The sequence below is a fragment of the Medicago sativa genome, chromosome 8 (genome assembly GCF_051527215.1).
Source record: "Medicago sativa cultivar Bolivia chromosome 8, Bolivia_mono, whole genome shotgun sequence".
Classification (NCBI taxonomy): domain Eukaryota; kingdom Viridiplantae; phylum Streptophyta; class Magnoliopsida; order Fabales; family Fabaceae; genus Medicago; species Medicago sativa.
This window is the reverse complement of record NC_140756.1, coordinates 52,629,545-52,645,897: the sequence shown is the minus strand read 5'-3', so window position 1 is coordinate 52,645,897 and position 16,353 is coordinate 52,629,545. Positions and strand designations below refer to the sequence as shown.

At 32.8% G+C, this 16,353-nt stretch overlaps 1 pseudogene across 1 annotated transcript; it reads left to right on the top strand.

The window, feature by feature from the left end:
- The first annotated feature begins 2,040 nt into the window (after positions 1 to 2,040).
- LOC146899459 (uncharacterized) lies at positions 2,041 to 10,047 on the top strand (annotated as a pseudogene). The gene is made up of 4 exons (XR_015022314.1): positions 2,041 to 2,322; positions 4,816 to 4,974; positions 5,252 to 5,737; positions 9,411 to 10,047. The product of XR_015022314.1 is annotated as an uncharacterized LOC146899459 (transcript).
- Positions 10,048 to 16,353: the final 6,306 nt, after the last annotated feature.

Sequence of the window (16,353 nt, the reverse complement as noted above, 5' to 3'; positions counted from 1 at the left end):
TTGCTGTTGGGGGGTTTTGGATATGGTGCTTTGTTGTTAGAAATTATGTTTAATTGCGTTTTTATCCTTCTATTTTATCACATTCACGATAATACCAACCCATTTTTAAGATAAAACTTTTTATCCTCCATGTAAAGTAAAAAATGATATTTGGGACAATTTTTGCACATCTTTATTTAATATTGTTTTTTTACCAAGAAAAGATAGAAGAAGAAAGTTGTTAAAAAATAATTGTACAAATATCATTTATTTAAATAAAATATTTATTGCAATTTAGAGTTTAACCTAAAAATTTTACCCTAACAATGACGATATTTGGTCTTAAAGGAACAATGTAGAAAAATGATTTTGTCATAAATCACTAATGTGTTTGATTCGCATAGCTCATAGGGTGCTGTACATGATAATTTTTTGTGCTTTAATGAGTTTGTTGGTTGATGCATAACATAAGACAACTAATTTTGTTATGTATTGTGTCTTATTCGATATGTTTATATAGTGGGGAAAAAACCTATAATCTATATTTATACTATATATAAAGAAAATAAGGAGATTTTGAGAGATTTTGGGCTATCTTTTTTATTATTCTAATTATACTCTTAAATAATTTTTTTCTATAATAATCTTATATTGTTGGTGTTATTAAAAAGATAAGAATTTTCGTTATATTTATTATATTATTGTTGTCATTGAAAAAGAAAAATATGGTTTGTTGAGTTTTTTACGTTTGACGATCACAAATATTTATACTTATAATTTTAATATATATTCTTTCAATAAAAGAATTTAATATATATCAAATATTTTATATAAAATATCGTTTGTAATTTACACGCCAAATTTCTATAAAATATTGTTGATAATGTTTCGCACGCGTTAGCTCAATAAAAAGATCGGAAAGAGGGACACGTGAGCGCCGTCTTTCCGCTAGTTATATATAAGGGAATACATGATTTTGTATTACTTCCAATTCTAACCTTAAACAAATTTGCATATATTGTTGGTGTCATTCAAAAAGATAATAATTTATATTATATTTGATATAGTATTGGTTTCATTAAAAAAAATATAAGTATAGTTTGTTACAATATGAAAATGCAAAATTACGGATATACTTTTAATCAAAATCAAAATTTCATAAATATTGTTGTTTGTAATTTATACGCATTAGCACGATAAAAGAAGCAGATTGATGTGCATGGATTATCCGTCTTAACGCTAGTAATATATAAAATAGATACATTATTATGGGTTGGATTTTTTTCTTTTCAATCTTACCCCCCATTTAAATTATTTTAACGTTTTTATAATATATCATCTAAATTATCAGTTTAAAAATTTATTAAATCACCTTAAAACAGGAACAATCCACAACAATAAGACCAAGAATTTTTCTATTCACACGCCATGTATTTTTTGTTACGCCCAAATTTACTTAAAAGTTTTCAATAATACCAAAATTGTCTTTTTATGCAAATTTTCTTAAAACCTTGATTTCATTCAATGTCACTCTAAAATTTCACCCTCTCTGACCCACAAACAATCATGAATATTCAATCAATATCTATAGAAGATTGACGAGTGAATCAAAACATCTTTTATCGATACTCGATTGCATATAAATAAGTGAATTTTTTCTTCTTTTTCAATGATGCTTGAGTTTCAAAAATTTCTTATTGTTCAACGTTGTTATGTAATGATTTGTACAACGACAGTTATTTGATGGTACAACACGCACACGTTAACATTAATTTAAACTCGGTTTACATGACATACTTAAACTAAGTTCACATAACCTACTTAAATTTGAGTTGAAATATGTACACTCAAACTCGGTTTACATGACATACTTAAACTAAGTTTACATGTCATATTTAAACTGAGTTTAAATATGCACACTTAATCTCAATTTACCTGAACCAAGAATACTTATGGAGTGTAATTAGAAAAATTTAATAATTAATTGTCCGGTTCAATCACAGTGAACCGGTTGAACTATGAACCTGATGCTCCCTCTTCCTTGAAAACCTAACAAGAGGAAGAAATAAAACAGAAATTTGAACTGTGAGCAGCAGAAGAGAACACACAAACATATGGATCTTCTGCGCAGCGCTTATTCAAATTCCTCAGATGAAGAAGAAAAACCCAAACGACTGAAATCATGTCAGACTCCTTCATACCCACCAAAACCCTATCTCCCTTCTCCTTCTCTCGTTCTTCCAGGTAGTTACGTTTCCAAAAGACAACGCGCATCATCATCATCATCAATCTCTACTACAACTACCATTTCTTCATCACAATCGTCTTCTTTCACACTTTCTGGTACTATTTTTCTTTTCATTTTCTACTACTTGTTTCGCATTTCACTTTCAATTTAATTTTCTTGTTCAAAATAGAAAAGAATTTAAGAAATGGATGCAGCAAAGTATATCGATTCACATATTTAACTTATCACGTTGAATTTGTGATTTCTGTAGCACGGACACTCCTCGAATTAGGCTAGTGACGCGTGTCCAACACCAACACATATGATTACACTGAATTATGTAGTTTTCACAAATTATTAGCGGTATCGGCCTGCCAGTGCCGTGGCAGTGTCAGTGTCATGTCCGGTGCCCGTATCCGTGCTTCATAGTTTCTGTGTGTCCAATCAAACAACCCTCACCTCTATTTATAATAGCATATAGAATTGATCTGTGCGGGAATAGGACTAGGATGACCGATCTCGACATCTGTACTGATGACGATCTGGTGTTCGTCTACTGTGGGGAAGAAACCTGCAAAACAGCTAACCACTCCGATGTTCAACATAGTATGTGAACTTGAGAGAGAAGTGTGAGAAAATGTGTGAAGTGGCGTGGAGCTATGCTTATATAGCTGAGCTCAGCGTAACTGCTTCTGAAATCCAGCGACGGATGCGGGAGTTAGAGATAGGTTCAACGATCAGGATCAGCCCGGGGCGGTGTTCCTGTGCAGTAGGGGCCTTCCACAACCACTCATTACGCAGTGTATTGGATTAATGAGCCTGTTGAATTGGACCGTTGTATGAGCTGAAATTCGGTCCAGAACAAGAATAAAATTAATACAATGAATTCTAATCGATATGATTTGTTAATTCAAATCCTAATCTATGGTTCTAATCCTTATAATAAATATATGAATGATTCTAACACTCCCCTCAAGCTAAAGTTCAATAAGATTGTTACAAGAAAACAATGCCTTTTCCTACAAAACATGAAACTAAGTCCTAACTATCATAAGTTGCCATTGGGATGATTGACAACAGGAAGAGAAGGCGCCACTAATATGATTCATACGTGGAAACAAATCGGTCAACGGCATCAGTTGTTTTTGATGTTTCTACAGCCATACCCTGACTTCAGTTGTGGCCGGATAACCGGTATTTGACCACAATTATCATCATTATGAAGGATATTTACGTGACCTTGATTTAAAACTTTGATATTATTTCATACTCTTTCCTGATTCATTATTATCCCTTTCTCCAAATTATAGAATACTGTAATAATTCATCGTTTTCCCTTCACGACCGAAAATCCCCTCTTCTCCACCCGTCGGACGAAGCAAACACAATATGAGAAAAATTAGAAAAGCTTACTTGGCTTAATCATACATATTCATGCATCAGTCAGTAAATAATCACAGACATATCTATAATACAGTGGCTGCCACTAATACACATATCTGATACGCCTTTATGTGGGTATATCATGGTCCATAGTAATCTAGGGTTAGGAATTAAACATTTTTTCTTATTAAACTTGGGTAAATTAAGCATAATTACCTACCAAAAGGACAAAGAAAAAGAGATTCGAAGGGAGAATCCAGGCTATTCAGGAAGAATCGCAGCAATTCCCCAATCCTAACAAATTAGTTCCTCTCGGAATCTAATGAACAACAACGATTACTTAGGATCAGTTTGCGAGTTTGTGGCACCGTAGTAGAATCATTACCAATGGCACGCTGTGCGCCTAAGTGCGAAAAGACAGTGCAAGCTTTATGACTTGTTTTGGATTAACTTTTAGCTTATAAGAGCTTCTCAATTAAAATAAGTAATGGTTCTTTACCCCTGAAAAGTTCGTATGTACATATAGATGTCTATGGAGAAGTAAAATGGTATTGATTTTGAAAAACTCAAAATACAGAAGATATTTCAATTTATATGAAATTGAGAAGTAGTTTAGAAACCTCATAGTTATTACAAGATTCTTTTAATATATATTTTATTAAGTGCTAGCAAGTTTATCCAAACTAGCCCATAATCTGTATAACATTATTTGAGGTAGAACATTATGAAATACAAATTTTATTTCATAATTTTATCTACGTTCCTTGATATAAATTCCACTCATTATTCTCCCAACTTAGTGTTTAGTTAAGGTATTTCAGTGAATTGAATAAATTGAAAACAAGGTAATTAATAGCAAAGGGGACATAAGAGACCCATTGCTTTAAATATAAGTTTCAACTTCATTTGGCATGACTTTATCTTAATCCGAAATCTAGTTCCAAATTTAATGACTTCCGCTTGTATTTAGTGAGAACGGTCAGTAGAAGCATCAAACATTCAGCATTCTGTATCTTATAATCTGAGGCTCTGGCTGAGTGATTAGCTTGTATAATTGCAATTTCTTTATTTCCTCAGACGGAGCGTGACCTTTTCTTGATGGTAGTTTTCTCAGATATAGATTTGCTTGATATTTTTATCATTCTATATATTCCCCCATTTATATATTGAACTTTAAACCGTGTTAGAGACAACTACTCTGACCTTTTTCTTGTTCATAAATATAGGTAGTATCTCGGAGGCTGATATACCCCATAACATTGTAGCATCGTTGAAAAGTAAAGCAAAGGGTCATCAAAACCTGAACTCGGTACCTGACAAGCTATCTGCAACTCTATCTGGACATACTAGAGCTGTCAATGCTATACATTGGTCATCAACTCATGGTAAATTCTCAAAGTTTACAAGCTGTTGCCCCGTTTGTGATATGGCATACTTTTAGGAAATAATAATTTTCTTATACTGTTTCTTAATGGTGAAAGTATTGTATTATATATTTTTGCTTGAAGCATGTATTTATTCACAACAAGAGTAAATACAAAGTTAAAATATTTTAAAAGTATCACACACTCACACATGTAGGAGAGGATAGACCAGAGCAAGAGATATATCATTGCTCTATATGTTATTAGTAATGATCTGTTCATTGTAGTTACCTTGCAGCTCACCTCCTTGCATCTGCTGGGATGGACAATGTGGTCTTCATATGGAATGTATGGAGCAATGATAAGAAGAAAGCATGTGCGCTAAATTTCCACAATGCAGCAGTGAAAGATGTGAAATGGTCTCAACAAGGACACTTCTTGCTTTCTTGTGGATATGATTGCACATCAAGGTTGGTTGATGTTGAAAAGGGGATGGAAACTCAGGTTTTCAAAGAAGATCAAATTGTTGGAGTTATAAAGTTCCATCCAGACAATTCAAGTCTCTTCCTTTTCTGGGGGATCAAAGGGCCATATCAAGCTATGGGATATCAGAACTGGCAAAGCTGTGCATAACTATAATCGAAATTTAGGTTCTATTCTAGATGTTGAGTTTACAACAAATGGGAAGCAATTCATTTCTTCAAGTGATGTATCTGGGAGCAATATCAGTGAGAATTCTATTATCGTTTGGGATGTGTCAAGACAGGTACCATTGTCTAATCAGGTGAGATAACTCTACTATTGTTTTACAGTTCACGTAATTTCTGCAAAATTGTTGTGAAAGTTGCTTATCATTAGTGTAGGCTGCATTACTGATATTGATTACAACTATTATGTAGCAATAAATTGTTCTAGAGGGAATTTAATAATGGAAATATCTTAGTAAAAGTTTTCAAAGCTTGCAAGTGCTAGTAACGGATTTAAAAGTTAAAACCAGACTTATAACTGAACCAGTAAATTGACTTATTCTAGATTTAGTGGTTCAACCAACCATGGCTGGATTGTGATTGGATCGGAATCTATGTTTAATATATGACTGGATTGGCCGTTTTAAAAGAATATCAATATTAATATTTTTTTACTAATTTAATACAATTTTCATTTTTCTCTTGAAGCTATATTCTCTTTCATTTAAACTCTGAAATCTAAGATTGTCTCAAGATCCCTAGGTCACCGATAGCCTTGTTCGAAAATTATCCACCACCACCTCTGTTTTAATCTTCTTCTCTGCATACTCATTCTCCGATCACCAGAGATGTTTCGATCATTATTCCTTATTTCCTGATTTTAATATTAGTGATGTTTTCTATCAAGTCACAGAAGCTTAATGAACATAACTTCCTCTTGTGGGGCTAAGAGTTCAAGTCTATAATCATGGCTCGGACTTCATCGCTCTCTTGCTGCACCACAATCCCTCTACAATTCTGATAGAAAATGGCATCTATATTAGTTCATTACAGTGAAACACTGGAATTTTGTATCAGAAACAGAGAAACGGCAATGTTACAAGATAACACACCAGAATTGAGAAATAACACAAACTAAAGAAAGAGTTAGTTTTCTGTTACAAGGCAACTCTTATCCAAGAAGTTCGAGAGTCTTGGTCTCTCTCTTCGAAGAATTCAAGGATCTTGGTGTCTCCTAATCAATATCCAGTCCCAAAATAAAATGGCCACTGACTTTTCCTTCCATTTCTGTCTTTATTCAACAACTGTCTAGTACAATAACTGCAGCCTGGTAAGATAATAACATCGGACGCTTCTTTCTTTGTTTCAATCCACTTTTCCATTCAATTGTCCAATATTGCCAAGATCGAGATCTTGCCTAGGTTAGGGAAGGGCGTAGCAAGATCATAAAACATAAGATCATAACGAGGATTGTAAGATCCTACCAAAATAATTACCTAGGATCGGGAGGGGGTTGCAAGATCGTAAAACATAGGATCGTAACAAGGATTGTATCCTACTAAAATGAAAAATTATACTAAAACTGATAGAGAACAGAGGCGAATAATGAAAAACTAACAAAGAAAAATAGCAATGGATCAAATATGGGAATGTACTATTGAAATCAAGGTAATAGATTACAAAAGAAAGAGGAATTCTCTCCTGACTAGAGCACAACTCTTTCAGAGTACTCAGACTCTGCCTGTAACTAACTATAATAGTCTCCAAGTTACCTCTCTCTTGCCTATTCTCTTATAAAAAATTGTTACTCAAAATTCCCTTGCACATGCATTCAGCACTCATCACTCATCCTTTCCTGCCACCTCTGCAGCGGCATTTTCCCCACTCCCTCCTTTTCCACTCTTGACTCTCCTAGTGTAGACCCTCCACACTGCCTGCCTGACTGGGAATTGGTGCATGAGGAGCCTAATCAGCATCTGGGACTATCATTTCCACCTCCTGGAACAGCTAACTTGTCCTCCAATCGGAAAGCAGGGTGTTGACTTTGAATATTGCATGCCTCCTCCCTTCGACTGAATCAGCATTTGGCTAACTTCATCTTCTCCCTTTTTAACAGTGTGAGTAGCCAACACTCTCTTAGTTTCCTGAGACTTGGTGTTGTCACCCTCCAAGTCTTGCGGTAACTCCTGCTCCACACAGTAGTTCTTTACTTCTTCGAGAAGACGGACGTCAAACACTGAATGAACACGGGATGTTTCAGGAAACAGAAGCCTGTAGGCCACCATCCCAACTTCTCCAAGATTTGCAAAGGGCCACGGAGGAGCCAGCTTCGGGTTGATCGGGCTCCTACAGTGTGCTGTCTGTGAGCTTGCACCTTCATTCTCACTTGTGCCCGTTGTAAATGATGTTTCGGTTGGTGCAGAGCCTCATATCTGTGATGTAGCTCTCTTTTCACCACTTCCACCCTTGTTTCTCCCATTTAAAAATTAGTAACTACCGTAGGCGGCCCCCATAGATTGCTTCAAAATCAGAAGTACCAGTCGATGCATGTTATGTTGTATTATACCAATACTTGGCTGGTGTTAACTATCACATATTCTTAATAAATAACTGCTATAATTTTTATTCATAACTGCCATTAAACTGTTTTGTCTAATTATTTCCTAACTACCGCCATCAAGTAATTCTACCACTTATTATTTCCTAATTGGAACTGCCATCCATACTGTTTTCAATGCAGCCTAGTATACACGTTCTAAATGGGTGGCTTGTTGGTTTATAGACCAAGGGATCTGCCTCTTAGAATCAGAGTGCATAATTGGGAGATTGTTGGATTCGGAGTCAGAGAGACTGGGGTGTCTTTTGACATGTTTATAGGCTAAGGGACTAGTTACAACTTGACACTCACCACACCAAACACTGTTGGGACACCCATTCGACACCTTTAACTCCCCAACTATGACTTGACACATAAGTAAACACGGATCTTGTAAAAAAAAACCTTCCGTTATGTTTTTAAATAACTTGGATAAATGTTGGCATGAAATATAGACAAGAAATATTAAATAATGTTAAGAAAGATCTCACATAGACTCCAGTATGTTGTCCGTTCACCTGTTCATCCTATGTCTCCCACACGTGTATATATGTTGGAGGCTTATCAAGTGGGTACGTAAGAGGAGATAATCTTGATCCTATTCCTGTATTTGAATGCTCCTGTTATATGCTTCACAAACGTCAATTCCCGGTGTCCTATATTTAGACACTGCTCATGTTTGTGTCATTTCTATGGTCCGTGTTTATGTTAGTATTTAATCGGTTCCAACCCAGAAAAATGAGTAAAAATAGCAGCACATTACATTAACAGCAAACAAAAAGACCTCTTTGGCAGCAACGGAGGCAGCTAATTGTGGTTCTGGGTTGCACTGATGAATAGAAAACACATTGATGGTCCTAAAAACAAAGACACAACCCAAAAACACTTGCAACGAAGGGACTCTGCCGTTTTGTTAACCATCTACATATCAGATTAATCTACCAAAATTTTTATCTACATTTTATATTTATGTAAACTTGTCTTTGCTCGAGGGACTCTGTCGTTTTGTTGAATATTGAGATTGGTTGATGGGTGCAAGGTAATAATATTCATGCAGAACTCACATTTCTAAGAAGATTAATAAGTTTGTTAAATTTAAACATGATCTGCAGTAATAACAAATATTTTGAAAGGTCATTTTTTACCTCTTCCGAAGACTTTTATCTAATATTAATCTGCAGTAATAACAAATATTTTGAAACGTCATTTTTTACCTCTTCTGAAGACTTTTATCTAATATTAATGCTGAGATAAAACTCGACACAGAAGTGCTAATGGTGCTATATGCATTCTAGAGTGTGCAGTTATTAATATCAATTTGACCATATATATGAATAAACTTTGTTAAGACTTTTAGTTTAAATTTTAATTAACATGTTATACTTCTGAATCAGGTTTATGTGGAAGCTTATACTTGTCCTTGCATTAGAATTCACCCCTTTGATCCAGTTTTTGTCGCGCAATCAAACGGGAATTATGTTGCTATCTTTAGTACCTACCCACCATACAGACTCAACAAATATAAGAGATATGAGAACCATGGGGTTTCTGGGTTCCCAATTAAGTGCAATTTCAGCTTAGATGGGAAGAAGCTTGCATCTGGCTCTTCAGATGGATCTATTTACCTTTATGATTATCAGTCATCCAAAGTTTTGAAGAAAATAAAGGCCTTTAACCAAGCATGCATGGACATTGCCTTCCACCCAGTTTTGCCTAATGTTATTGCTTCATGCTCATGGGATGGAAGTATTTTGGTATTTGAGTAGAGTTTCTTATTATAATCTCAACTCCATGACAGTTTATAATTTCTGTTCTAATTGTTTCTTAAAGGTGTGCTTTAGTCTCTTTTACTGAAAGATTTAATGTTTGATTCACCAACAGTTGTATAATTGTAGTGAATATTAGTGTTCTTAGATTTGAAAACAGTTTAAAGTATATTATATTTATCAACAGTGAGATATCTTAGTAACTTTAATGATGTGACAACTTTTTTTCTAAATAATGTAGAAAGTTACTAACGATGGATGAAAATTAAAGTGCTTGTTAATGTTTCTAATAATGCCCTTAATTTTTTAGTGAAGAGCTGTTTCTGACAATGTACTCATTGGTATTACAATATGTAAAGATGGACAGAGATGTTGTTTGCCATTATCATCTAAATTGGCTGATAATGAACCTGCTTCAACCCCCACTATGGAATATAAAGAAAACATTAATATGGTGTTCTTGACTATAGACATTTCCCATATGTTATAACTTTCCAAAAGATTTTATAGTCAAGGATCTGTATTATATATAATAAAATGTAGCTCTGTAGCAACAAATATCATCTTGCAAGTTGCAAAATCATCCCTCAAATATTGACGGTATTCACACACAACATTGGATTATCCTTTTCAGCCTACAAACTGTAAATCCTTACATGTATTTGCATGTCCCACACACTCATATTCATGACTTTCTTTTCTCCACTTCAGATATAGAGAAATGAAAACTAACAATATGGCATGAGGCATTGGTTAAGTCTATCATAGACAATGTCCACGCAGGTTGGTCTAGTTGGTAAAGGATTTATGTCGGATGCAATAAGAACCTAAGTTTAACCCTTTTGTTGATTTGAGAACTTAGTTGGTGGATAATATGTAAATACCTCTGTTACCGCTCTCTAAACTTTGAGGTATTACCGATAGTGCTGATCTCTAGAACCTAACTCGTTTAAATTTTCCAAATTAAAGAAAAAGGACATCACAGACAATGTCTAGGTACTTGTAACCAATACCAACCATCATGGAAGGAACATTAAATTAAATATGAGTTCATTGAAGAGGAAATTGTGGGGGCAAACTCAGCTGTTCTTATGTTCATCCACTTCTTTCAATAAGGTAGAGAATAGAAGGGGGCCAAACAAACAAACTGTTAAACAAGACATAATTATGTAATTCCCTTTCCACTCTTCATGGGGGGTCAATTGTAGGGGGACATGACACACCATCCTTCTCTCTTTTTAGATGCATTTGTTAATGGGACCAGTTTACCTATTCCTCTTAATTTTTTCATACAACCTCACAAATTAGAGAATTTAAGTCAAATTTCAATTCTGCAAAAACATTGTTGTATCTGCACATCACACAGCACTATCTAGAGAAAACCAATGATGGTCCACAAGTCACTGCTAGCCTTCTCAAAATACTGTTTATATTGGAAAGTTTTGTAATTTCTAATCCTATTTAAAGCAAGGAACACCCCTTATGAAACCTACTTACCTATGAACATACTTTTAATTTCAACATCTATATGAATATGTTCCCCACCTTGCATGGTCTTAACCTCTCCCTTTCTCTCTCTATTATCCTTATATTTATTTATCTGTTTGCCCCACTAGTCTTTTCCCAAAAAACAAACTTAAAAGGCAAAAAGGGAAGAAGAAAGATAGAAATAAAAGAGTGATGAAATCAAATCAAAGCATGCCCCTATTCAACAGTCCATATGGCTGCAATCATCATCTAAAAGAGAAATACTTTTGTAGTGTACTTGAGGTCAAGAGTGCATTCGCAATTCAAGGTCCCGCAAGGTAGCCTATGGGGTGACAAGAAACGATGGGATCAAAGTTTTTCTAAGCTAATTAAGCCAGTTGAACTCTAGGATTTGACATGAACTTCATTGTCTTCTAAATCACTATGATATTACTACTATCATGGTTTTAAATTGTGGTTCACAAACTTGTCAAAAAAAATTGTAGTTCACAACAATAATTACAAGTTGCAATATAACAGTTTTAGAGGTCTTCTCAACGACCAAGTACAGTCGCAACATATGCATTTGTCTATTTTATCGCAATACAAATGTTTGCATGTAAGTTATAGTTTTTCAAATTCATGTTTATATTCTAGAAAACTAACACATTCTAAAGAGTTTTATGATTCTCACATATAATAAAGACATTAAAGGACATGCTTTCATCAATGATGATATAAAAATATATATTCATTTTTGTAACGACCCGCTCTTAATGGCAATATGGTAGAGAAACTTTATGGAAGAGACCAACTCATTTGACATTCATCAATAACTTTCACCAAATTATAAATATCAGTAGAAACTTATTTGCGTCTCTTCATGGATATTTACATTCTTTCACATGAGTCATTATAATTTAATTAAATTTATTTAATTATTTTTAAATTGCATCGCAATCATAACCGCAACTGTAATTTAAAACCATTTCAACTACTACATTTGCATTTATTTAGGGTGCAAAAAATAACAATTATTACTATACAAAAAGTTTGTGCTTTGCACTAAACATATGAATCAAAAAGAAAGAGACAATGAGATTACCTAAGTGTATTTAGTGACAATAGCTTAATTAGTAGGTGGTTTTGTGATTCTAAAGCAATGATGTTTAGTGCAAAGCACAAACTTTTTTGTATAGTAATAATTGTTATTTTTTGGCACCTAATTAAATGCAAATGTAGTAGTCGAAAATGGTTCTAAATTACGGTTGCAGCTTATGATTGAGATGCAATTAAATAAATATAATTAAATTATGATGACTCATGTGAAAGGATGTAAATATCTATGAAGAGATACCACCTACTAATTAAGCTATTGCCACTAAATACACTGAGGTAATCTCATTGTCTTTTTTTTTTTTCATCTTGTCAATGACATGTATACTTTCATCTTTTAGATTAATGTTTATCCTCTGCTACATACTAGACCATAATCAAAATGTTTGTGCCTTGCTCACTAGCCATCCTTTGCCTTCAAAAGTAGCCGACAAACTCATTTTATTGGTTTTGCCATGTGATTTGTGGCCTCAACCAAGTCAGAGTCACCCATATGTTTGGTTCTTCTTTTTTGGTACCTCCAAATGACCAAAGAATTTATAATAACATATATATTAACAAACAATCATAATTTTTCTCAAATGCCCCCCTTTGCTCTAAATTTCCCCCTTGCTCTCATAATAACATATATATTAACAAACAATCATAATTTTTCTCAAATGCCCCCCTTGCTCTAAATTTCCCTAATTAGCAAACATGCCTAATAAGGCCACTCGCTTATTAATCAACTTCTTACTTGCATGTTATGTTTATTATATATGAGAAATGATAGATACGGCGACAAACCGTATCGGGAAAATTTCAAGACGGTGTATTTGCTAACATCTTTTCTTAATTACACATTATTACTTCTTTTGATTTCCGGTAAATAACAAATTTAATTGTTGAGACCTTTTCTTGATCAATTCTTGACAAAATCTTTCTAGATAAATAGCAATGTTGATTATATATTTATATTATTATTATTATTATTATTATTATTATTATTATTATTATTATTATTATTATTATTATTATTATTATTATTATTATTATTATTATTGTCACTATGCCATGGATTATTATTAGGAAAATTCTATGGTGAAGTCATGAGAATAACTTTTTTGGTGAAGTTAACACTATAACATCAAAAATGTAGTGAGTAACACCCTTGTTTGTATAATGACATCAAAAGTTCGGTCCTCCTAGTATCATCAATTCATCGGATTAACAAGACTACACTTAATCTAATTTTATCCTACCTTGTTTTAAGCGTAACACCCCACAAGGTTTAACACTTAAGACTATCATATAATATCATCAACTTTGTTTGCATGTTAAAGCTTCCAACGATAAAATAGTACCCGTAAGTCCAAGATGTTGCAAGCATTACTAGATGAATTACTTTTGATCATTAATCGGTAATCAACAATTTTAAAAATGAATTTAAAAATGAATCAAACATTAAGATCAAAATTAACTTTTTCAAAAAAATCAATTTCATGACTGCACCATAGAAGCTCCCTTATTATTATGCTTCAAAACCTGACACTAATGATTATAATCTAAGGTCCATGTTAATGAAAATCTTGGGAGGATTATGTTTGATAGATTTCATTGGTTGACACTAAATTCTAGAAAAGATGAGTCCAGCTAGGAGATAAAGTTGATGAATTAGATTCTTCCTGCTAAATCTTTTCTCATAATAATTGTTTTTTAGTAGTATTTTATTTCACCTTTAACGGTGCTTGGTCTCACTCTCATTGATCATGTTTGAATATTAGTGAATTTTGATGCAACTTGCATGAACTTCACTTACTTCTTAACTCTTGAATGCTTTAAGTTGGCTATGTTAGCTACTCTATTTTTTAATTCTTTTATTTAAGTCAAAGGAATATTAATTATTTTAAATAGATGAATACACTTTGTGTAGATATTTAGGATGTAATAACTTCTGTTGGCTTCTTCATATTTACATTTTTCCCCTTAGCAAGATACCATATATTATCTTTGTAAAACCTTTTTGGGCTAACCTCATTGTTTATGCATCCTTATACACTAATTACAATCACTTTTGTTTTTTCAAATTATTATTAGTGTTGACGAGTTATTATTGTGTACGATGTTGTCTTTGTGTGATTGCTTCATAAGCAAGATACCGTATATTTGTAAAACCTTCTTTGACTAATCTTATTGTTTATGCATCTTTATCGACTAATACAATTACTTTTGTTTTTTTTAAATTATTATCGAGTGTTGATGCGTCATTATCGTTTCGATGTTGTCATTATCGACTAATACAATTTACTTAATATGCATGAATTGGATTAGGCACTGTCATCATAACTTACACACTATGAGGGATTACTGATTAAAGAAAGAAAAAAAGGAAATGAAGGAATCTATTCTCTTTGAATTTCAGTCATTTTGTATAAATTAGTGTTTTCTTGTCATATTAGTAGTCATTTGAGTGTGATAATACGTTTATGTCTTTTATTCAAAAAAAACATGTGCAGATAACTCACAGGAGTCAAAAGTAAGAAAGTGAAAGGATATAAAATGTGGTTTATATCATTTTAAAGAAGTACGACTCTGTAAAGTGATGTACTGATGTGAGTGTTAATAATACAGTACATGAAACAATTTATTTTATTTTTGAAAGCATGCATTGCATAATAAGGCTATGTTAAAGCTTCCAATATTTATTCATGTTCAATATATCTGGATTCTTCTAGTAGCCTATTGATTAACCTGCATATAGGTATTCATGAATACAACAGTACTTATTCAGGTGACATTTTACTAACAAGATGGCTTGAACAGTGAATGCAAGGTGAATGCATCTGGAGTATCATGCTTCATTGATATGATCACCTATTTTAACGATTTTTTATCGAAATTATCTCCGTCCTTATATTTAAGACTGTTTTTGTTAATAACGAATTAAGAAAGATAATTTTTATAATAAATTTGTGAATAATATACATTCTATTTCCAAAATTACATTTCAATTATTAAGAAAGGGATAAATTGTCGATCTTCTAATTCCATCCATTTAATTACAACATTTTTTGTGAAAACATCATGGGTTAATTATGTTTCTAGTCCCTATAAAATAGCGACCTTGTAAGTTTAGTCCTTACTTAATTTTAATAGCATTTTTAGTCCCTATAAAAAAAATTTACTTATAAATTTAGTCCTGCTAAAACAAAGTTTGATTAATTATCCTTAAACTCTTAAATTTTTGAACGATTTTTTTGAGACAAGATTAGAACACTATGAAAGGTTCGTTTACTAAAATTTAGAATTTTCCTCGACATGAAATGAATTAAATATGAATTTTTTAAAACGACAAAAGTTAAAGATAAAAAGTAATAAAATCTGGATGTAGAAATCAAATTTTGCGATAATTTTTTGCAGTAGGAACTTTTAGTAATGTTCTAAACATGTACGCAAAAAATTGTTCAAAAATTTAAGAGTTTAAGCATAAATTAAACAAATTTGAATTGAGTAGGGACTAATACTCGCGAGAAAAACAAAATTAGGGACTAAAAATGCTATTAAAATTAAGTAAGGACTAAACTTATAAGGTCGTTATTTTATAGGGACTAGAAACATAATTAACCCAAACATCATTAATGTATTTTGTCCCTTAAAATTTTCATTAATGTACTCCTCTCCGTCCCGGATTAACTGAGCCATTTACTAAAAAAAGTGTCTCAAAATAACCGAGCCCATTTCAATTTTCAATACTACTTTCATCATTCCCAATTCAATATATTCCACTTTTTCCCCTTTATAACTCTAATTAATACTACTTTCATCATTCCCAATTCAATATATTCCACTTTCCTCTTTATTTATACATTTTTCTTAATAAGTGTGAAATGAGCCAATGGCTCAATTAATTCGGGACGGAGGGAGTATTTTGTAATTTGAAAAGGATAAACTAGGGACAAGGAAAATTGTCAAGAGGGTAAAAATGTAGTGAAAAAAATAACATTTAGAT